We start from the raw sequence: 23866 nt of genomic DNA on the forward strand, positions 1-23866 counted from the left end.
GCTGTTTATGGTAATGAATTTATCCAACATGAAAATATCTTGCCTTGTAAACTTTGTCGGACCTGCCTTTCTTTTTCTTTCCTATGCAGGCATTGTATGTGAGGGAGGCAGTAACAGAGAGGTGATAGCTTGAGCTTCGGAAGAATAAATGCTGGCAGTGAGGCAATGACGCATCAAACATCCCAGCCATTTTGCCAACCGTCCTAAATGTGTTTTGAAAAAAAAAATATTGTGCTCGTTTACTGTATTTTTCTGAAAACAGCAAATTGCTAAAGTATATCGCAGAGAACAAAATATTAGGCCACGTTGGTGCCTTCTGGACTTCCCAGGATGTCGTCTGGGTTTGTTTGTAAAAAGTAAAGTGTTTCAAAAATACTGCCTCTTCTACACCAAATTCGGTCTTGGTATTAAGTAAAGGTGATTGTGTGTAGTGCATGAAGCTCAGTAACATTAGTGCAATTTTTTCGCCACATCAAAAGCAAGGAAGCAGTTGTCTTTATATGGCAAGTTAAATGATTACACTTTGTCTTAAAGTAGAAATGAATTTTTGAAGTTTTCTTATGATGGCTGTTTTCTGCATTTGATGTACGACAGCTTCCGTTCCGAAGTTCCCCATGGCCCTCAATAGGAGACTTCAAAAATCATTTTCCTCATTTAAACAAAAATTGTAACGATAACACTTGCCATGTAACAAGAACTGTTTATTTGCTTTCAGCTTACATATAAAAGTAATTTTCAACTAGACAAACACACAGCTCAAATTGCATCTCAATGTGGACAAAACCGATTATATAGTGATATTTGTAATCTGGACCTAACATTATTTTTTTCCTAAAATATAACTTCTGTGCAGTGAGTATTTGTGGCTCAAATATTCATACAAAATGCAGTATTGCCATACAAAAAATGCAAAAGATAAACAGTTTGGCTGAATTCTTCAAAGCCTATGTAGCAGAAAAATTGCACTAATGTTACTTGACTTCAAATACTTTAGGAAGCATATTTACTTAATATGTAGATCAAACTTGATATGGTAAGAAAAAGCGGTACTTTGAAATTTTTCTCACAAATAACACCCGCACGACATTCTGCGAAATTCTGAAGGTACCCACGTGACCACTACTCTTTTCTCTCCAAAACATTTCTGCAAATGACTATTTTCAGAAGAGTAAATTACCATCATTTTTTAAACTATACATCTGTGATGGTCGCCAGGCAGTATGGTTTGTATGTTTGGTGTAGAATAGCCCAGTGCAAAAAACAACAAATGGCTGAGCATTCTTTGATGCTCGGGCAATTTCGAAAGCATTTGTTTGTTAGCAGCAATTCAGTTAAGCGCTTCTCTTTATGCTTAGGCCCAGAAACAAAACACAAGTAACTAAAGTAGTCCTAAGAGTCATGTAGTCTCACTGTTCCAAGGCTTGTGGAGCCTAATTCAGTGCAAGCTTCACCATTTTTTAAAAATTCAGATTCAACCAACAGGTTTTGGAGGCACAGTGCATTTTCAGCTGACTTGTTTCACACCAGTTACTTAGATAAAAAGCGGAAAGTAGAGGTTAAAATACCATTTTAAAGGCATTGTAGGTAATAACAAAAAGGACTGCTTTCTCTTTTGTGTGGTGCTTTGGCTGAACGCTGTGCTTTTTGTGGTATAGTTCATTGTCTAGTGAACATAGGCCTTAAAAACTAACATTAGCCATGTTGAGGTCGATTTCTTGGTTATAGTCATAGTAGCCATATAAATAATTATGACTTCAAACTTGATTGTTCTTTTGAAGATTTTTTCCTTGCATAATGATATTTGAGAGTCTTTGTCAATTTTGTTATAAGAAAACGTGATGTCATATTAGGGTTACTTTTTGTAGAGTCGTTCAGTTCTACCTTACCTTTTACACTCCTAATAGAGCAGTTATTTTCAATATTGGTATTTAAAATGGAATGAGCATGCTGTATGTAGTAAGGTGTAAGCACTTACAGATAGCACATGCACCCGACTTTTCTGTTGGCAGTTTATTTCTGTTATTCTTGATTTATATGTGGGGTTTCACGTCCGAAAACCACTATATGATTATGAGAGACGCCGTAGTGGAGGGCACTGGAAACTTCGACCACTTGGGGTTTTTTAACGTACACCCAAATCTGAGCACACGTGCCTACAGCATTTCTGCCTCCATCGAAAATGGAGCCGGGGTTTGATACCGCGACATGCGGGTCAGCAGCCGAATTTCTGTTACTCTTGCTCCCCTTTATGTGTGCAATTTGGTTATAGTTATCTGGCGTGCACAGATTTTTAATGGCACCTGCCTGGTCTTGCTTACTTTCATGGTGATTTTAACCTTCATAAGTTGCATAGGTTTAACTCTCAAAATTATTCAAGATGCCAATTTTGTGCACAAACTGTAAAGTAAAAAGGCAGAAGATGTACATGCACACACTATTAAATGAACATTGAGAGCTTTCACTTGCAGTTCCTAAAGTTTTACTGTGCAGGAAGCGTTTAAATCATAATTTCATAAGGACATATTAATCGATTATCTTTACCATTGAAAATAGTGACAACCTAGTTATTTTCACTGTGATAAGCATGCTGTTTTTTTGATGTGGCAGAACTAATTTATACACTCATTCCTTCTATTATTCACATATGCATAACATGAAGGATTATGTGCCTTAAATTTTCAGTTTCATTCTGTGTGTTATATTTCTTGTGCATGTAAACTATTGTGCTAACATGTGTCTCTGACAGTATTTGTGCCAATTATTTTCATTTCCAGGTGCCTATGAAGGACACATAAGTTCTATCGCAGTGACCTTCGAAATTTACAGTGGTGCCGGAGCCTCAAGCAGCATTTCGCTGATCTCCAAAAGGCATTCATGAGATAAACACAGCGCCACAATTTCACAGTGCTATGATTATTATTTATGTTTAAACATTTCGTTCTAAAATTGCTGTTACATTGTGCCACCATCCTGTGGCTTAGGTGGAGCTCGTGAAATTGCGGTGCAGTCACCTCATTTGTGTACGATCAACACTGCAATGTCACTATTCACAGCTGGAGCATACAGACAAATAAAAAAACATATTGATTGTAGCAGGGCTGATGTGTATATTGATGCTTCTCTATTGATAATAATAACTTCATGAGTTCTTTAAGTCTTGCATAGAACACTGCATTAATGTGTTGCAATGTAACCACCATTTATGATCGCTAGCATGTTAATTTAGTAGTTTTGTAATGTATTTTATTTAGAAGGTAATTTTGCTTCCGCATCACGACAAGTAGTAAGATGCCGATGATTCAATCCCTCATCATGCACATTTAAGAAATATTGTGATTTGTACACGGTATTGCATGTACTGAAGATGTGGACGTCTTTTCAATTCACACATTATATTGCTTTGCACTAGATTCAGACGTAACACGCACACATTTCAGTAATTTCCGCATGATACGTCTTTCCATAAGATGCGGAGTCCGCATCATACATCTTATGCGGAGTCCGCATCATACGTCTTCCATATTCCAATGATTCCGTATGTGAGGTCTCCGCATCTTACGGAACGTTTCAGTAGGGTAGCTCCTCCGATTTATCGCACATCTAACTTGAAATGAAACTTTTTACTCTTTCTTTCTATTTCAAATAAATAGTGCTTTACTACTGTAGTCATCAACGTACGCTATATATAGCATTAATACACAAGTAAAATTTTTTATACTTTTAGACATCTGTGCGTGAAAAAAATGATAAGCGTATCCATGAAGTAGGTGCTGATTAGCTGGTATTTCATTGAACACCCTTTTGGAGAAGGGGGCATGTGCTCGTAAACAGCACAGTAGGTGTAAAATACTTAGCTTCACGTCATCACTTTTGGGGTTTTTCGCACCTTACAATTTCACGCCGTTTGCAGCAGGGCAGTTATGTATCGCCTACTGAACATATGTGAAACCACTTTTGTGCCTAAACAGGGGGGGCACACCCACAGTTAAGGGTAACACATTTGTCAGAAGAGCATTTTTTTCAGTTTTGAACAGTGTTGACACACTTGAGACATCTATTAACATTTTACGGCACACAAAGGTGGATAAAGATTTTTATGAAGGAAAATCACCAATTGGAATAACATATTTGCTTTTCTTGGGTATAAAAAATATTAATACCAGGGGGAGGGTCACAGCATTCAGTTTGCCCTGATGAAATTGGCCGCCCCCTCTGAAAGAGCACATCTTGAAGGTCTCATTGTCAAATGACTAATGACTTGAATGCTTTTTTTGGATTTGTTTGTTTCAAGCAAATTGTCACTATTGCTCATATGGCCGTACGTTTTTGCACATTTTTTTAAATATTGCTGCGATTTCATCGCTGTTTGCTGACTAAAAATCTAATCCTCTTTTTATTTTTGTTGGGAGGTTACCCTGGCAGTTTGTACTTTGGGGCCTCCAATTGTTTATTCGCCACGCAAAAATTGTATTCATAAAAATGTATCTAATTTTGAATAAACAACCATAACAACAACAACAACATGGAATGCTTTAAAAGTACACATAGTGAAGCAGTACGTGTGCAAGCCACACCACCAAATGTTAACCTATTAAACTACACAATAAACAAGTAACAATAAGCAACATGATCGAGCACAACCAGTCCATTAGATGAAAATCGATGACATGCAGAAGCTGCGTGGGTAATATGTAATTGTTATCGCAATGCAATCGACAAAGTAATGCTGTAAACAGCAACAGAGGCAAGCTTGAGTAGCCGTACTGCAGCTTTGAAGCTCGTGCACAAGGCTGGTTTGTCTGTTCCTGCATTCACACGGTGCAAAAACTGTTTTTTTCTGGCATGGCATGAAAGAGCGTGCTGTGATGAGTGCCTATGCTGTCCCATATCTCGATAGAGCGGAGCACATAAGCAGGCATTTATTTGTAAGCAGCAAATTGAGCAACAGATCTGGCCCTTTGTGTCTGCCACGAGGAAGTCAAATAACATAGAGCTTAATTTACTGCAAATATTTTTAGCATCCCAGTTTCCTCAGTCTGATAAACATGGCACACAAAAATTTGCTGGCACTGCCGCCCCTATCTGCCACCACACGTTAATATGGACATTCCGTGCCTGCACAAGAGGAGCGCGTCCAGCCTTCAACATTGCAGAAATGTGCTCGGTGTCTGCTAGATGGCAGCAGATTCTACGCAAGGTCTGCACAACGCTGTCGGGTGTTTCAAAAACACATCAGTTTTCTAATAATTTCTTTTTTCAGCCTAGCAAGTGTTGTCGTCCTGCCATGATTTCAAGGAATTCCTTTTTTCTCGTGTTGTTGACCTATGGTTTGCATTCCAAAGCTTTTTTAAGGGAGGGTATCGGCTATCGCTTGGACAGGTGCGTTATAATTCCTGCGGCGAATCTGTCGTAAAGTGAAGTACTCTTTTATTCTCTTTAAAGAGACACTAAAGAGCAAAACAATTATTTGCCTACTAGTAACTGTAATTTCTCTATTCCAAAAACACCTCTCTTGCCGCGACGTGATGCTCGGCAACAGAGAAAACATGCAAGAAGAAAATTTGGATGGAGATTCCACTGAGATTGCCGTGCAAACACAGTGACGTACGAAATAACGAAGGCGACTACTGAGGGAGTCCTACATAGCTTCTACTCAATGAAATGAAGTACTTGGTGCTCAGTGGGTGCTAGACCTAACAGGTGATGGTTGGAAAATTTCATTGAGCCATTGTCGTGAGAATACGAAAAAGACAATTTTAAATTTACTACGTGATGCTCAAATGCAGGGGTTGAACATGGGTGTTGATTGCGCCAATTTGATATAATTCCTCATTTGTGCGCCGAGCTGTGCGAAAACCAAGAATTGTGCCGAAATTGCGCCACGCCGCGCCGAAATGCCCGACCAGCCTCAAAATTTTCTCGTTTGCCCTAATTTAAGCGTGAAATGGAGACCACTTAAGACACTTGTAGTTAGCATAATCATTCTATGCAGGCAGACCTTAACCTTAAACCGCAGTGTAAAATAGCTGCTCATTATGTCAAGACACTCGCGAAACTCGAAGTAACAACGCCGCGTGCCTGTCTGTCTGCTGACCGCCGCAGAGATTTACCGGCAGGACGACGCAACTACAACACAAAAAATGTGTTGCCGTAGCCAGCAACACTTCGTTGGAATTATAAACTTTCTGATCAGCAGGTGTGGCCATGGCATGTTAGGAACCATTAGGAACTAAAGCTGGAAGTGTACAAACTTTCAGCATATCGATCTTGTACACTACCAGCTTTCGTTCATGCCGTGACCACGTCAGTTGCCATAGCAACACCACATGCGATAGATATCTGGTGTCATTGCGAGGCCAACTGGCGCGTGCCATTATTACTTTATCTGGTCAAACGCGCTTTGCAATCAAGCCATAAAGTTGTGCCCTAAAGCTAACCCCTTTACGAAAAGAAATGGAAGGGGGGGAGGGAATTGTGGCTCGAAAGTTTCGTGGTCTTCTTCTAACCTGTGCAGAAACACCGCTTAAGCCACCTTCGCCCGAGTACGCCGATGGCCTGCGAAAAAGCGTTGTAATATTTAGAAGGGGCTCATGGTTGCAGTCTCTAGACACTGCACAGTTTGTTCAATGACTGATGTATGTATATGCCACAGATTTGTGAGATATAATATGCTCGCTGATGTATAAAAAAGATACTGGCAAAATTATTTGGAGTACAATATGGCATATCTGCAGCTGTAAAAAGTCAAACAGTTTTTTTTCAGTTTTACGAATCTCATGGTCACCATCTTGGGAAATCCACATTTGAATTCTCAAACAATTTGACAGGCCTGGTGACATTCAATGTGGACCTCATCATTGTTTGCTGAGTAAGGTGACTAACGAAAATAGTTTTTTGTTGAAATAGCAGTGCTCATATTCACTGTGCATGAATTATACAATGGTAAATGGCTTGCATATATATATATATATATATATATATATATATATATATATATATATATATATATATTTCCAACAGTTTCGGGAGAGGTCCTCCCTTCATCAAGGGAGGACCCCTCCCGAAACTGTTGGGAAATCAATATATTTATCCTTGTTGACAACGCTCCCGTTGTGCCATATCCCATACCTTCACGAAGACTAACTGGCCCATTGAATTATTACTCCCACTATATATATATATATATATATATATATATATATATATATATATGTATATATATATATATATATATATATATATATATATATATATATATATATATATATATATCTTTGCTATTTTTGTCAAGCTTCTCAAAATTCGGTCTTTTGTGGTAAAATAATGAATGTTTTTTCGCTTGTAACCTGCTCCGAGTTTGAGCTTTAGTGCTCCAAAAGTAACATTTTGCTGCTCCGAAAATCGCTCCAAATTCTAGTTCGTCTGTTGCACCCCTGGCAAATGTTTAAGCACGAAACTTAACATTGAAACTTTAACCTTGATTTTTATTTAGTAATAATGAAATGATGACAGTGAATCCTGTAGCTATAGAGTTCTCGGACCACAGTTTGTTAATCTAAGTCAAGCCATTGTTCTCTTTCTTGTCCCGAGTATATCTACCTGCGGCCGGTCTTGCGGTGCACTCTTGCTTTCTTTACGGCCTGTGTACAGGAACGAGCCTGTGCTTCTCCCTATCGCCGCAGTCTCGTTCCAAACTAACTCACCGCCATCCATTGGAAAAAAAAGCTAGTGTATTCAAATATTGCTCAGGTTCATTTGTACTGTCGCACTTCCTGGTGCTACCAATGCAATAGAAACATGGTAGGAAGCATATATGACAACACTTTCTGATACTTCAAGACAGGAGTAAATTGATAAATATTCCATTCTGCATGCATGTACTATTGTGCGTCGCGTTCAGAAGGCTTGGCCACATGAACTGTCACTAACTGACAGACGAAATGACAGACAACGTAATCTTTTTTTTTCTGAGAAAAATAGCTTTGGGAACGTTTACTTCGAATCCACATACCGGCAGCCAGTGCCCATGAAAATGATAAATTTTGCATATATTTGTTCAAGGTATCACATTTCATGTTTATTGAAATGAGTGCTTCAAAAAGGTGAAAGTAAAAGCATAATAGTGATGGTCACTATTTTTCACAAGTAGGTGTGAATAGCACTCGAAATAGTAGCAGCAATTGCAATAGTAATAAGAATTTCAATAAATATAATATTGGTTCAAAATCAAAACACAAAAGTTAGAAACATGCAAGAGCATGTAGTGATGCAGTTTTGGAAAGTCATTGTAGTAAAGAAAAAAAAACAACCCCAAGCCCACACAATCCCAGATGCAATCTTTAGGGCCGACGGACAAATGTGAAACATTTTCATATGCAATAAGGCTCACCACAGTCGCAGGGGAACAATACAATTTCAGAGAATCAGAAAATGTTCTCATTAGTACAAACATATTTTCATTGCACCCGAAGAAAAAAAAAGCACTGTTAGCAAAATTTTGTCGTGATGCTTTTAGTTGAAGTAGCGACATTATTTCTAACTAGAAATGCTTTTACGTGGGCTTGTAAACAAAGCCAGATGACATGTCGTTATGATGCGTTACCAATTTTATGCAATTAACTAGAAGAATCCGGAGAAACTTTTCAGAAGTAATTAGAGCCGACGCTTCTGCGTGACTCTTGTCCCCACTTTCCGGACAGTCCAGTAGCAGTGAATCTTCTATGTATGGCTCAAGAATCATCTGTGATTGTCAAGGATTTTCGTTCGAGGAAGTTACTTCACTATGTTTATGAAGGACGCCATAGTGGAAGGCTTTAGGAATTTTCGCCGTGTGGAGTTCTTTAACGTGCACCTAAATGATAAATCGAACCACACGAGCCTCAAACATTTTCGAATTCAGCAAATAGAATGTGTTCGAGCCTTCAAAAAAGATTTGTGCCGTTGCGTGTGCGTATTTATTACCCAATGCTCGAGTGCCAAAAAATCTAGACTGTGCCCACACAAACCTCTACTACTCTCACTACTTCCTACAAATAGAAAAGTAATTGGCACGAGAAAGTAGCCGGAGACAGCTGATTTACCATGCAATGCGAATGCAAAATGCGTTTTGAAGAGATGGCTATCGACGCCCTCATGCGGAGTGTGCTGCCACTGTATAAAAACAACTATATTTTACTCGCGGCGGCTGCTTAGGCCATAAAATCAGGGAGCGAGCGAGCGCCTCTAGACCGGCAGTAATCCACCATCCATTCGTTAATACTGTTACCTTCACAATTGATCAGGTAATCGTGCATGTACCGAAATACATACTGCCAAACCATCTAATACTACTGTCCCAGTTCACCTTGTTGGCATCACTTAAAAAAGTACGGAGACGAATTTTCAATATTTAGGAATTGTTTTTCCATAAAAGATGTTTGCTTTCAAGAAGAGAGTTTATGTTGCGTGGGAAAGAATCGCACATGTTTTTAATACCTTCACCTTTAAAAGACACTCTCAGTTTCGATATCAGGTTGGTGGTTTCTCCTTGACATGACAAGGCAGTGTGACGTTGCAGGAGCTTTGCAATTCACTAAGTACTAAAGGCAGATAAGCGATCTGCTCGTGGTACATATAAACCATGAGCGCATTGTTCCTATTGACCATGACAGTCATTTCTGTGATTCAGGCTGCACGGAAACTCCGTTTGAAAACTGGGGGTAACCTTGTTGACTTGTCCTAATATTGTCCACTCCATTGCTTGCCAATACTGTGGAACAAAAACATTAAATCAAAGTAACTATCTTATGCATCCTGGTCGACTATTGTGTGCTAAGTGGCAATACTACTTGCGTATAGAGGAAACTAAAAATGTCCCTTTAGCGATGTCTCAAAATTGTCTCGGTACACCTTTAAAATGTGCTAAAACCAAAAACATTTTTTGCGTATTAGTCAAGTACAATGTCTCAATCCAGGAAGTACCACTTGTACCGCGAAACGACGCTTGGTAAGCGAGATAACGCCGGAAAGAAAATGTGGGGAGAGATGACGCCTTGGTCTTTTCGAACAAAACCACGTGACATAATTGATTGATTGATATGTGGGGTTTACCGTCCCAAAACAACTTTATTAATTTAAGAGACGCCGTAGTGAAGGGCTGCGGAAATTTTGACCACCTGGGGTTCTTTACCGTGCACCCAAAACACGGAACATCCTAAAATTCGAATGCGTGTACTGGGTCTTACGTAAATATTACTTCATCGAAATCAAGTACACTGTCATCTGTCGGTGTGGTGGACCTAAGATACAAAGTTTCAGAAATATTCATCAAGCCAACGTTGCGTAAATGCAATAAATTTTAAAAATCTGAGCACCACGAAATTAAAAATTAACTTCAACCCTAATTTCCTCCGCTGATGATGAACTTCTGGCATGAGAGGTCTCGGTGTGCAGTATGGCAGTCTAAACTGAGGCGTTGGTTCTCTTAAGTGTACCTTTAAGAAAATATTGCCAATTGCTGGTGCAACACCAGTCCCTGCAAACACGGCTTTGAAGCAATATTCTAATTTATTCAAGTGAAGCCTCAGAGGTTCACTGACATTTTAGTCCTATCACTTCGTTGAACTTGGCCTTGTCCTTGACCTCATGTTGTAGCGCCTTAACAGCAGTCATGAGTTATTTTTGGGGGTTGGCGTAACATAATTATGATCCCTTTCTTGTGCCCAATTCAGGGGCTATCGTGATATTTCTGCGGCAGAATTATTAGATGTCGAAGACCTGTACTACCGTGAAATGGGGTTACCTTGTGTCAGATTTTTCATGTTCTTTTTCCTTGCTGAAGAATCGTGAATGTAAAGGTAAATGAGTAATGGCAGACCATTTACAAAACATTTCCTCACACTAAGGAGTGTTATACTGATTCACATTTTTAATACAAAAGGCTCTATTGAGGTGGGCAGGTGAGGTGGGGCAAATGACTCTACATCGTGTGGGGCAGCTTTGTGACAAAGTTGTTTTTGGCTGAATATGATTGGGAAAAAAAGGCTAGCACAAAGTTACACAATCAAATGTTCATTTGGCGGCTAGTAGCGATGATGCGTGCGCGCATCTCTGTAACAAAATGAAAGAAGTGGCTGCTAATGTTGATTGGTATTGCATTTTTTAGAGAAAAATACTTCCTAAGCGCGCAGAGAATGTTTCAGAGGAAGATATAGCAGAGAGATAAGACAGAGCGCACACTAACAGCACAGATGGCGGGAATATATGTACGGTCAAGTGGGCGAGGAGGTAACGCACAGAGGAAAGTACAAATGATGGCGCATGCGCATGCGCCAGACCACCTTATTCCAATCTTAAAATGACAACACAACTGAAAAGATACCTGTCACACAGTCCAGAAATGAATACAGGTATCTTTTAAGTTAAGTTGTCATTTTAAGACTTGAACAAGGTGGTTTGGCGCATGCGCCATCATTTGTCATTTTTTCTGTGCGTGATCTCCTCACCTTCTTGACCGTATATATATTCCCGCCATTCGTGCAATGCATTGCCTGTAAGTGTGTGCTCTGTCCTATCTCTCTGCTATATATTCCTTTTCTGGTGGAAGCGGAAATGGTGTAGGCCCGTGTTCTCAGATTGGTAGGAATTTTAAAGAACCCAAGGTGGTCGAAATTTACGGAGCCCTCCACTACGGCGTCTCTCATATTCATATGGTGGTTTTGGGACGTTCAACCCCACATATCAATCGATGCTATATCTTCCTTCTGAAACGTTTCTTGCGCACTAAGGAAATATATTTCTCTAAAAAACAAAAAGAAGAAAGGCCACTGGCGGTACTGCTGCATATTCAAGTGCAACAGTATGTAAAAAGGAGGACGTATAGAGGAAAGGGAGAACGTAGAAAGATGAGGCAGGGTTGCATCCAAGCGGTCAGCCGAGCAAAACTCTGCTTTCGCTCTTCTTTCTAGTGGTGTCGGGCTTGTTTCGAAGCTGGATGACACGTGTCTTCTATATTTATTCGATAGTGAAGACAGCCACCAGTGGAAACCAGGACCAAACAGTCGAGTTTAGATGGTGTTTTGCCGGAAATGAAACCAGCATATTATGAAACAAACGGCATTGTAAACCTTTTTTATGTGGCCCGTGGAGCGTTGAGTAGTGAACTTCATGACTAACAAAGTTTTCATGCGTCCGTTCATTAGACCATCACCACCAAACTCTATCTGATACCACTGCGTGTAGTGAACGAAACAATAGGCAGATAGCCTTTGAAAAGCTGCGTTACCCACAACACTTGTGCAGGGCCACGTTCATACGCCTCTGAAATGTTATAAAAAATACTTTCGCGGTGAAAACTCTATGCCGAAGTGCCTCTGTTTAACTTCTTTGTGCAAAAGACTTGGTTCTTGTTACGAACAAAGGAGTGGACTACTTGAAGCTCAGCTTTATGAAGCCCGCCAATTCTGTAAGCGTTTTTCTCACTTCCTGCCGCGGCTAAGTAACATCGGAATTTATGCGTTGCTAGAGAAGTATCAAATGTCTTCGATGTTTACTTGTTGTTTAGTTCACTTAACACACAGTTTCAGTTTTTTCCGCTTGCCTGTGTCGGCATAAAATGAACATGTCTGTTGAACATCGATAATTGCTAGGCTTTATTAGGCCAACAAGATATTATTCTGAGGTACGCTGTAAGGTGCGTACCAAGATTTTGACCGCTTGGGGTTCTCCAATGCGCACATACTTTTTGGTTCACAGGTGATTTTTTATATTTCGTCCACATTTAAATGCAGCCATTCTGGTCGGAGATCCATCCCACGTTATCAAGCATAAGACCGCGAGACCACCTACGCTATGCTGTCACAATGGTTTGCTTGATCAACGTCCACGTACATACCGCAGACAGGGTGTACATATGCCGCCAGAAAAAAAGTGATCTCACAGCCACAACTTATTCGTCTTTTTTTTACTATAGAAGTGCGCAGTGTAGTATCGTCGCCGCACGGGCATATAAGCCGGTACTACCATAGCACAAAATCCCAACGAGAAAATGATCACGAGGGAGTAGACATCACTACACCACACTGTCTCTTCAGTGTCACATGCTTAGATGCAGTCTGCTTTGCAGAGCTTCTTTCCGTTTCTAAGTGCTACTTATGTGAGAGTAGCCTTCCCACAATTTTTTTAAACCATAGTGCAGTATTACTGACGCATAGGCTTTTAGAGCTGCTCGTTCTAGAGCTGTTCGTGTGCGGAAAATTTGCACCAAGCAGTTATTTTAGTTATTCTCTTTTAGCTAATACTTGACGGAACAGCCTATGTTACAATCACTCACGAAACCGAGGAGGAATGTGCGAAGAAAACTAGACAGTAACTAGGCTTGTGCAGTCTTATACTCTACGTGTGGGGAGGGTAATAGGCAATACAAGAAAAAAGGCTAAAATAGATGATTTGGTAGAATCGTGTAGTGTTTCTACACTAGTATTCCAGTTGTCAGTCGCCTTAAAGTATACTACACCGTGAAGCTCGTACGGGCTGCTATAAGCTGCTAGGGGAAGTTCTGGGGGTGTAATGCAATGTTGACCTGCTAAAGAATGCCAGTAGTAAAAAGCTCATATCAATAACGGTGCAATATTGGCAAACCAATGGTAGCTGATATTCGTCGTAAAGTGAATGCTGGCGTAATAATGGCATAAATAGGAAACAAAGTGGCCCGACAATGGTCCTATCCTGAATGTATGTTGGCAACTACATCGGTGAAAAGACAAGCCTTCATTGGCATGTGTAGAGTTGGCGCCCGTCGGCTGTATATTGGCAAATGCAACGGCAAAATGTCGGCCCCAAGTCGGCTTGAACATCAGTCCTACATCGAAAGAAGCTGCACTTGGTGGAGTGGTTGCCCTTGGGCCAGTAGTGCGACCGACGTTAGTCGATATGGGTCCAAGATTGGTCCAACGCCGGTGTGCTGCCTGGGTATCTGCTTCCAAACGTCACTGACGAAGGGCACATCGACAGTTAAACCCCCCATATCAATCATCATTATTTGAAGAGAACATCGACATCACCGCTTACCTTCAGCCCGAGGAAGAAGCTCGTCAACTCACCCGCCTGCGCATCAAGAATCAGCAGGCGACCGACAGCTTCTGTTACATTCTTCGACGAAGCTTCGTTTAGTACCAAACTCGGGGACCGTGTTTGGGTATGGACGCCGATACACCGACGTGGGCTCAGTGAAAGACTTCAGCGATGGTACTTCGGACCGTACAGAGTGGTTCGATGTCTCGGCCCACTCGGCTACGAGGTTGTTCCTGACGGCATTACAAACTCTCAACAGCGCCATGCTCGACAAGAAGTCATCCATGTCGTGTGCCTCAAACCATTTCATGCGTGAACCTGAGCATTGCATTTTGTTGTTGTTGCTGTACTTATTGTTTATTGTCTTTATTATTGTAACTTCGTCTTTTAATTACGCATCGGGACTATGCTTTTTTCAGAGGGAGGCAATGCCACGTTACATCCCTCAAGTTTTGTTATTACCCCTTTACATTACGTTCAGCGCACAACGCGCCTACGATGGCCGTGAAGCTTGGAGGCGTTAGTATATCGTTTTGTTAAGATTACACCCACTTTGCGAACGACACTGCTTATTCGTGAACCTACGTAAACGCCACCGATAACGCTAGAATTTTTTAAGGCGAGGGCATAAATGCCGATTCGCTTCCCCGCTTGTCAGTTGATCGACTGCCAACACTCCGTTCGCAGCTATCAGTGCAAGACTGCTTCTGTAATCCGACTTTCTGTTTAATGTGCACAGGTTCGCCCAAATGGCTCCGCCCCTGTTGTCTAGTAGCTAAGATACTCGACTGCTGACCCGCTGGCCGCGGGATCAAATCCCGGCTGTGGCGGCTGCATTGCCGATGGAGGCGGAAATGTTGTAGGCCCGTGTACTCAGATTTGGGTGCACGTTAATGAACCCCAGGTGGTCGAAATTTCCGGAGCCCTCCACTACGGCGTCTCTCTTAGCATATAGTGGTTTTGGGACGTTAAACCCACCAAATCAATCAATCAAGTTCGCCCAAATGAACAGTTTATTATTCAACTAGCAGAGTGTTGCATTCTTCTACGTCACGACCCCGTGATTTGATATGTGGGGTTTAACGTCCCAAAACCACCATATGATTATGAGAGACGCCGTAGTGGAGGGCTCCAGAAATTTCGTGCACCTGGGGCTCTTTAACGTGCACTCTAGTCTGAGTACAGGGGCCTACAACATTTCGGCCTCCACCAGAAATGCAGCTGCTACAGCCGAGATTTCATCCCGCGACCTGCGGGTCAGCAGCCGAGTACCTTATCCACTGGACGACCCTGGTGGGGCACGATCTCGTGACAACATAGTGGTTTTGGGACGTTATATCGAACATATCAATCAATACAACTCGGTAGCAGGAGCTCATTTAGATGACTTTCTTATAAGCACTTGGGCGCTCTTTGGATTTCAACCTTGGCGAATTGTGGATGTCTTGGCCGAGAAGCAGTGCGTAGAAATGCAGATGTCTGGCCAGCATTCTGGACGAGTATTTTTTTCATGGCTGGGAATACTGAAGAAGCAAAATTCAAATTACTCGTGCGCGTGAGAACAGCTTGAGGAGCATAAAGGGCTGGATGACTGATACATGTTCACGGAATCTACACTCTATACGACAGTAATTTTTACTCCCACCGCAACGACCAACAACGTTTGAGAGGCACAGCAAATATGAGAGGCACGGATCTCAAATATGTTCCAAGACCCTCGATATTCTGTTAAGTTCACGGTAGTTCGGTAGTGTGCAACTGTTTTTTTGTCAGTCATCTTAAACGCAGAGTATAAACTGTTCTGTTCCAGTGTCGTTCGTTCTCTTTTCATTCACTGTCCAATGGATTCAAATGGTCTGATTGTTTCTGTGAATTTTCTCTGTTATATTTATTGCGAGGAATAAAAGATTACAAGCTTTGAGCATTTTCCAGAAGGTGGGATGACGCACGACCGATTCTTGGAATCATCCCAATACTTGTGGGAACGCACTGAGCATCAAGCACCTGACATTATTGCATTAATATCAAACAGAAAGACAAGAAATAGCAGGTATACCAGGAACGTGTAGGCGCCGTGTAAAGTATAACAATTACAAATGTGTGGCGTTTAGTGTGTTCAGGTGTCTAAGCGATTATATTTACGTTGATGTCAGCATTTTACAAACACTTTGCCAATCTGACCGCATCTCTATAAAGAACATGTAAGAAGTAATTGGTATCCCTATGCGTATTATTCAGTGTGCTGCCATGTTCTGTGCCTCTTCAGTGCCATGTTTCGTGCTATTAATGTTTTCTTGTGCCACACAGGTACAAAGATTTCGAAACCAACTTTATATATGTTTTTTTCTATCAAGCGTACACAACCTGTACTGGTTCAATTTAAATTACCTCCATTACATGTGCATTACCTGTGCATTGAGCTTCAGGAGGCCTGTCACTTTTTTTCCCACTCCATTCACCAACACTGAACACTGTATGGGAAACACTTGTTGCTGGGTTAGTTGGATCGTCATACTAACGGAAATATTTAGATGCCTAAAACACCACAAGAAGAAAGTCACACAGAGAAAGACTCTTTTTCTGGATGTGTCTTTTCTCTTCTGCTGTTTTAGGCATCTAGACTTTTCCCCCGGAATGCTGTCTTGGTGGAAAATTATTGACATTAATAATAATAATAATAATAATAAAATATAAAGTATTATATTATTATATTATTATTATTATTATTATTATTATTATTATTATTATTATTATTATTATTATTATTATTATTATTATTATTATTATTATTATTATTATTATTATTATTATTATTATTATTGTTGTTATTATTATTATTATTATTATTATTATTATTATTATTATTATTATTATTATTATTATTATTATTATTATTATTATTATTATTATTGGGCAATACAATCGGCACTCTTTGACAGATTTTGCGTTACCATCGACGCATTATCCGGTAACAATATTGCAGCAATGATGGTGAATCTTACTGATAACGTTCACCATCGTATTGTAGACTAAATCTGCGGGTAGTATCGTGCAAGCGGAGTTTATGAACACGGCTGAAGCAGAGATCAAACTAGCTAGTCTATCCATGTAACTCGGACACCACTTGCAATAAGAAAGGTATTTCCCCGCTATTTTGACCAGGCAAGAAATGAAACATGAGAAGACGTGGAGGCTGCTGGAACAGCTTCTCTGAACTGCCATTTTACAAGTGTCGCTGCCCTGCGATTTTTCGCTATTTCGCTATTGCGGATATCAACAGGCGGCTAGTATAGGCCCTCTCTGTGCTTTGGTCTCAACGCGAAAAGACTGTGCGAAAAAAATTGGCAGATCCCACGTACAGTGGGCGTTGATCATATGCGAAGCACGAATGAGAAATGTTGTCACTTTAAAATAAGCCCAACTTTACGAGGTGGAGGTAAGTGATGGCGTACATGAGTTCCATGTCAGGATAATTATGTTTGGATGTGTCGTTCACCTTCGTCATCTATTCACGTCACGTGATTCCAAATTTAGTATTTGTGAAACTAGCGAAACAGCAGCGAGCATGCTACGAACGTGGTATTTTGTCATGTTCTTTTATGGCACGCTTGTCAGTTTTATTATGTTTGCATCAGTCAAATATTTCGTCATACATTGACGCCACATAACACCAAATTTGGTCTATGTGGAGCCAGAAAACACCCGCGAGCGCATCATAAAGGGCTAGATATACCTTACTGTAGCCTTGACGTGCGAGCACGCTGGAAACAGTGACGCTTCGGTAGCAAAATGCGAGCATCCCATGGTGTTGCGCTATGCGTGACCAGCGTCCCTCGGCGCGCCCCGACATATGCTTCATTGCGCACCGATGCGTTGTCTAGACAACACTGCGTGTCTCTCTTCTCGTGACGGAGGGACCCCGGACGCACAGGGGACTTGCTTGCTGGATATCGTGCCGACCAGTTGTGCTCCCGCGATCTCCGACGACAACGTAGCTCTGGCCGACTGGCTCGTCCTACGCCATCTCCTGACGCCGACAAGAGATCTCGGTGAGTGGTGCATCATGCTCGGACTTCTCTGACCACGTCCATCTTTTTTATCTTCTCCTTACTTTCGTAAGTGTCTGTCCCTGCGCTTCTCTTTCCCCTTGCTCTTGTTTTTATCTTTATACCTATGACTCCTATTCTTTTTATCCCCCATCTCTCGTGAGCTACTGTTGAGTCGTCCTGCCCCTGAAAGGCAGTTACGGGGCTCACTTTTATCTTGTTTTCATTTAAAAATCACCTCTCCCTCGGACGCACTGAAACGCGCATGCATCAAGGTAACGCAGCATGGTGCGCGCCTGCGTGTATATTGCAAAACCGGTTCCTTGCATGGCAATGCCGGCGTGACGCGAAGAAATGAACGCCGGCGAGCACGCGAACCGCGTCACGTCAACATGTTTTGCAGCCTTGATTGTGGCATGTAGTCATGTTCTCGCATGACACGCGTCTCATGATTATCATCTTTGCACCAGTCACATACCTTCGTCATTCATTGGCGTACCGTAATACCGAGTTTGGTATATGTGAAGCTAGCGAAACGGCCGCAGGCGCATCATCAGCGTAGCAGGTAGTCATCTTGTTAGATGACATGCATCTAATGTATATCATGTTTCCACCAGTATCAAAGCTTCGTCATCTGTTGGCGTCACGTCATACCCAATTTGGCAGATGTGAAGCTAGCGAAACAGCCGTGAGCGCATTATCAGTGTTTCATGTAGTCATATTCTTGCATGACACGCATCTCATGATTATCATGTTTCACCAGTCACATACCCTCGTCATCCATTTACGTACCATAATACCAAATTAGTTATATATGAAGCTAGCGGAACGACCGCTAGCGCATCATGAGTTTGGCATATAGTAATGTTGTTACATGAAACGCATGCCATGATTTTCAGGTAAGGGTTGGTAGCTTGTGCTCGCCATGCAATCATGTCTACCATACCAGTTTTGCAACATGCCATGTGATCGAAACCACCGCAAGAGCTGCTGGACCATAAAATGTAACGCTTGACATTCATGACATACATTTCATGATTTTCATGTAATGACTAGTCACATATGTTCTTCATACGGTCATGTTATATCATGCCAAGTTTGATATTGATAACATTATCGAAACGGCCAGGAGAGCTAAAAGTCGTAGGCGGCTAGATAGATAGATAGATAGATAGATAGATAGATAGATAGATAGATAGATAGATAGATAGATAAATAGACAGATAGATAGATAGATAGATAGATAGATAGATAGATAGATAGATAGATAGATAGATAGATAGATAGATAGATAGATAGATACGCTCGAAGTCGTAAAAGTTCGCAAGGAATTGCTTCGCATTTATTATGTCCCTGGAGCGGGCGTGTTATCTAACACCAACGTTTTGTGGAGTAACGTGGGATCGGATTCAGATACCTGCCACCTTCACTAAGCATGAAATACAATTTGTAGCTAAAGCATTTATTGATTGACGTTGGCAGTGAATTGGCACTTTTTTCTTGGGAAGGTAGCCTTTGTGCGGGCGCACCTTTGTGGCTGGTTTATACCGAAGCAATTTCAATTTTTCGGCCAAACAATGATTCCCATGACAAAGCACTTCACAATTTTACGCTAACATTTAGGAGGTAATGAAATTAGAAGTACAGGAAAGACATTTGTCCGTGGTTTACACTCAACATTGCACTTTCAAGAATAATCCCACTGGCTCTATTTATATAAGAAAAAAAGTGCATCGACCAAAACAATACACAGAATGTTGCCACGCGCGCTTCTTATTTTCAGTTTTGTTCAATTTGTTTTTTTTCCCACAAACCCTGCGTCAGGAATCGTCAGCGCAAACTGCGAATCATTGCTAGGAGCATTCTGTTAAGACCGCCCACTAGACTCGAACACTCGAGCCTTTGCCAGAGGTAGCGCTGCCGTCGGACAGACAGACTATGATGGGTCTGGAATATTCGACGAATAATGCATAAATGTAACCACGCTTCACTTCTTGTCAGTTTAATTGCGGGCCGACGCTTCATTCGCTGCTGCCAATTCTCGTGCGTTTCTGTGATCTGACTTTCGGTTTTCTGGCCACAAGTTCGATCAAATAAACAGTTTCATGTGAACATCAAGTGTGCGCCCTTCGTCCACGTCACGACCTCGTGACAACTAGTGGGATCATCTTCCGGACGTGTCCGTTAAGACACTAACCAGCCCAAGTGGCAAAGAGCGAACGAGTTGCACGTAGAGCAGACTGCAACCAGAGTGCCGGCCCTTTTCTGAAACAAACAGGCAGCCGTGGATTGCGATATCGACAGCAGCAACGATGACCGCCCATGCAGCCTGCCACAATCGTTCTTCCGCAGCCCAAGGAGCCGCCAAACGTTCCGTGGATCGTCAGTGGAGCTAGGATAGCTGGATCGAGATTTGAATAACTTGTGGGGTTTAACGTCGTAAAATTACGATATGACTATGAGAGACGCAGTAGTGGAGGGCTCCAGAAATTTCGACCACTTGGGGTATTTTAGCGTGGACCCAAATCTTAGCACACGGACCTACAACATTTCCGCCTACATGAAAAATTCAGCTGCTACAACCAGAATTCCATATCGTGACCTGCGGGTCAGCAGCCGAGTACCTTAGCCACTAGACCACCACGGCAGGGCTAGCTGGATCGAGATATACGACTGAGATGCCGCCTTGAACAGCTGGGACCTCTAAAAAACGACGCTGCTTCTATTTATACCTAGAAGAGTCTGCGAAGACGTGGTTCGAGAACCGGGAATCTACGTGAAGAACCTGGCAGTTTTTTCGGACAAAGTTCTTGGGCACCTTCGAGACCGTCGTCCACAAAAAAAGGGCCTGCATTCTGTCGGAGGCACAGGTGCAAATCTCTAACAAAAACTCGGTCCTCTTCGTCGAAGAGACGACTCGGCTCTTTCCTCTCGCTGACCCCGCCATGGCTGAGGAGACGAAGGTTCAGTTCCTGTTGCGAGGGGTCAATGAAGAGCTGTTTGCAGAACTTCTCCAGAACCCGCCCAAGGCTGTCAATTAAATTTTTACCGAAGCCGTTACTATAATGTACTTCCAGTGCTCAACACTCAGTACAACCACCACGCATCATTCAACTGCGCCATAGCCTTCACAGCACCATCGACCAGCGTGAGAGTATTCAAGTTATCGAGCAGAAGGAGCTGCGCGAGCTCTTAGCGTCGATGCAGCCTCAAGCAAATTTGATTGTCGGCATTGTACACGAAGATTTTCGGCAGTCGCTTGGAATTCCCAAAGCACTGCTTGAGCGGTAAGCTATGAGCTACACCACTGCTCTGCACCTCACCGGTTCTACACGCCCACGTCAGGACACTGCCCTACCGCAGTACTACCACCACACACCACCACAGCTACTACTGACTGCTGACGTGTACCCTCTTTCACGTATAGACGACGCACTGGACCGCCTTCAAAACGCGAAGTTCTTTTCTTCGGGGGACCTCAAAACGGGCTATTGGCGAATTGAGGTTGATGAGAGAATCAAGAGAAGGTGACCTTTATCACACCAGACGGCCTCTTCGAGGTCAAGGTCATGTCGTTTGAACTTTGCTCGGCGCCTGTGACGTTCATGCACGTTATGGACGCCATGCTGGCTGAATATAAATGAAACACTCGTCTCGTGTGCTTGGATGACGTCGTCGTGTTTTCCTCCAGCTTTGACAAGCATCACCGGCGCCTTGAGCAGTACTTCAAGCTATCAACACCTCTGGAAAAACGCTGAAGTCAGGAATGTGCCGCTTCGCGTACGAGGAACTTTTTTTTTTGGGGGGGGGACGCGTGATAAGCAAGTATGAAGTGCTTCCCGTATGAAGTCCCTCCCGACATACGGAAAACATCTGCCATCGCTGATTTTCTGTGGTTCACCTACAAGAAGACTGTACACTGATTGCTCGAATTGTGCGCCCATTGCAGACATTTCGTCAAACGTTTTTCGCAGATCATCGAGCCGCAAACTCACCTCACGAAAAGCATCGTCGAATTCAGGTGGGAAGCGGCACACGAGGACGCATTTCAGGCACTTCAACGACGCCTCCAAACACCACCGATACTTTCGCATTTCGACGAATACGCCGAAACATAAGTACACACCGACGCAAGCAGCGTAGTATTCGGCGCCATCCTTGTGTAAAGGGCTGGTGGCGAGGAAAAGGTCTTCAGTTGGGCTATGCGGTCGCTATCCAAGGCCGAGCCCAACTATTTCACAACAGAAAAAGACTGCCTTGCCATCATCTGGGCAGCGCCAAAGTTTTGCCCCTACTTCTTCGGCAGGCCATGCAAAGCTGGGAGCGACCCCCATGCCTTGTGTTAGCTAGCAAACTTGAAAGACTTTTCGGAATGCCTTGCACGATCGAGCCTCAGACTTCAAGAATTTGACCTGACCGTCGTTTACAAGTCCGGAAAAACACACTCTGACGCCGACTGCTTGTCTCCAGCCCCCGCTAAATCAACGCTTCCCAACGGTCTAGGTGAGGACAGCTTCTTAGGAACAATATGTGCCAATGACTTCACCGAGCAACAGCGAGCTGACCTGGAACACAGAAGCTTTGTGGAATACCTCCAGGGTAGCAGCGCGATTGTTCCAAATGATTTCAAGAGAAGACTGGATACATTCTTCTTGCGAAACGAAGTTACCTTAAGTCATAACTTCTCGCACCTTCAAGCTGACTACCTTCTCGTGGTTCCTTCAGCAGTCAGACCAGTAGAACTCGAGGCCCTACACGACGACCCGAAAGCTGGACACCACGGTGTTTCCCGTACGCTTGCAACGATACAAGTACTACTGGCCGCGGCTATCACCCGATGTCACTCACTACGTCAGGACCTGCGACGACTGTCGACGATGAAAGAAACCGCCGATTAGGCCAGCCGGACTTCTCCAGCCCACCGAGCCACCTCGCTGGCCGTTCCTGCAAATAGGCATAGACTTCCTGGGGCCGATCTCGACGTCCCATTCCAGGAACAAAGGAGGAGGAATAAATGAGGAAGGACAGGGGAGTTATCCATGTCTCGTATATATAGTAGCAACCGCCTAACTCACATGCTATGCCGAAAAAAGGGCCTCCCCAAGGGTAGCAAAATTTTTCGTTGACATTTTTCTGCGTCACGGAGCTCCGAAAGTCCTCATTACTGATAGAGGTACAGCCTTTATGGTGGACCTAACTCAAGTGATTTTCAGGTAAAGCTAGGCTAGTCACCGCCACACCAACGCCGACCAACCACATACCAACGGCCTCTCCGAACGTCTTAATAAGACCGTCGCTCATATGCTGGCTACGTAGGTCGACGTCAAACACAAGACGAGGGATAAAATGCTCCTGTTCATGTCCTTCGCCTACAATAGAGCTATCCTAGAAATGACGCACACGACGCTGTACGATTTGGTCTATGGTCTTCAGCGCACTGAAGAAGCTCGTCAGTCCGACCGCCTGCGCATTAAGTGTCAGCAGGCAACCAACAGCCCCCGTTACAATCTTCTACGAAGTTTCGTTGAGTACTAGCTTGGGAACCGCGTCTGGGTATGGACGCCGCTACCCCGACGTAGGCTCAGTGAAAGACTTCTGCGACGGTATTTCGGACCGTACAGAATAGTTCAACGTCTCGGCCCACTCGACAACGATATTCTTCCCGACGGCATTACGAACTCACAACAGCACCGTGCTCGACACGATGTCGTCCATGTTGCGCAAACCACGAGGACAGCATTTTGTAGTTTTTCTATACTTGTTATTTATTG

The sequence above is a fragment of the Rhipicephalus microplus genome, chromosome 2 (genome assembly GCF_043290135.1).
Source record: "Rhipicephalus microplus isolate Deutch F79 chromosome 2, USDA_Rmic, whole genome shotgun sequence".
In the NCBI taxonomy this organism is placed as follows: domain Eukaryota; kingdom Metazoa; phylum Arthropoda; class Arachnida; order Ixodida; family Ixodidae; genus Rhipicephalus; species Rhipicephalus microplus.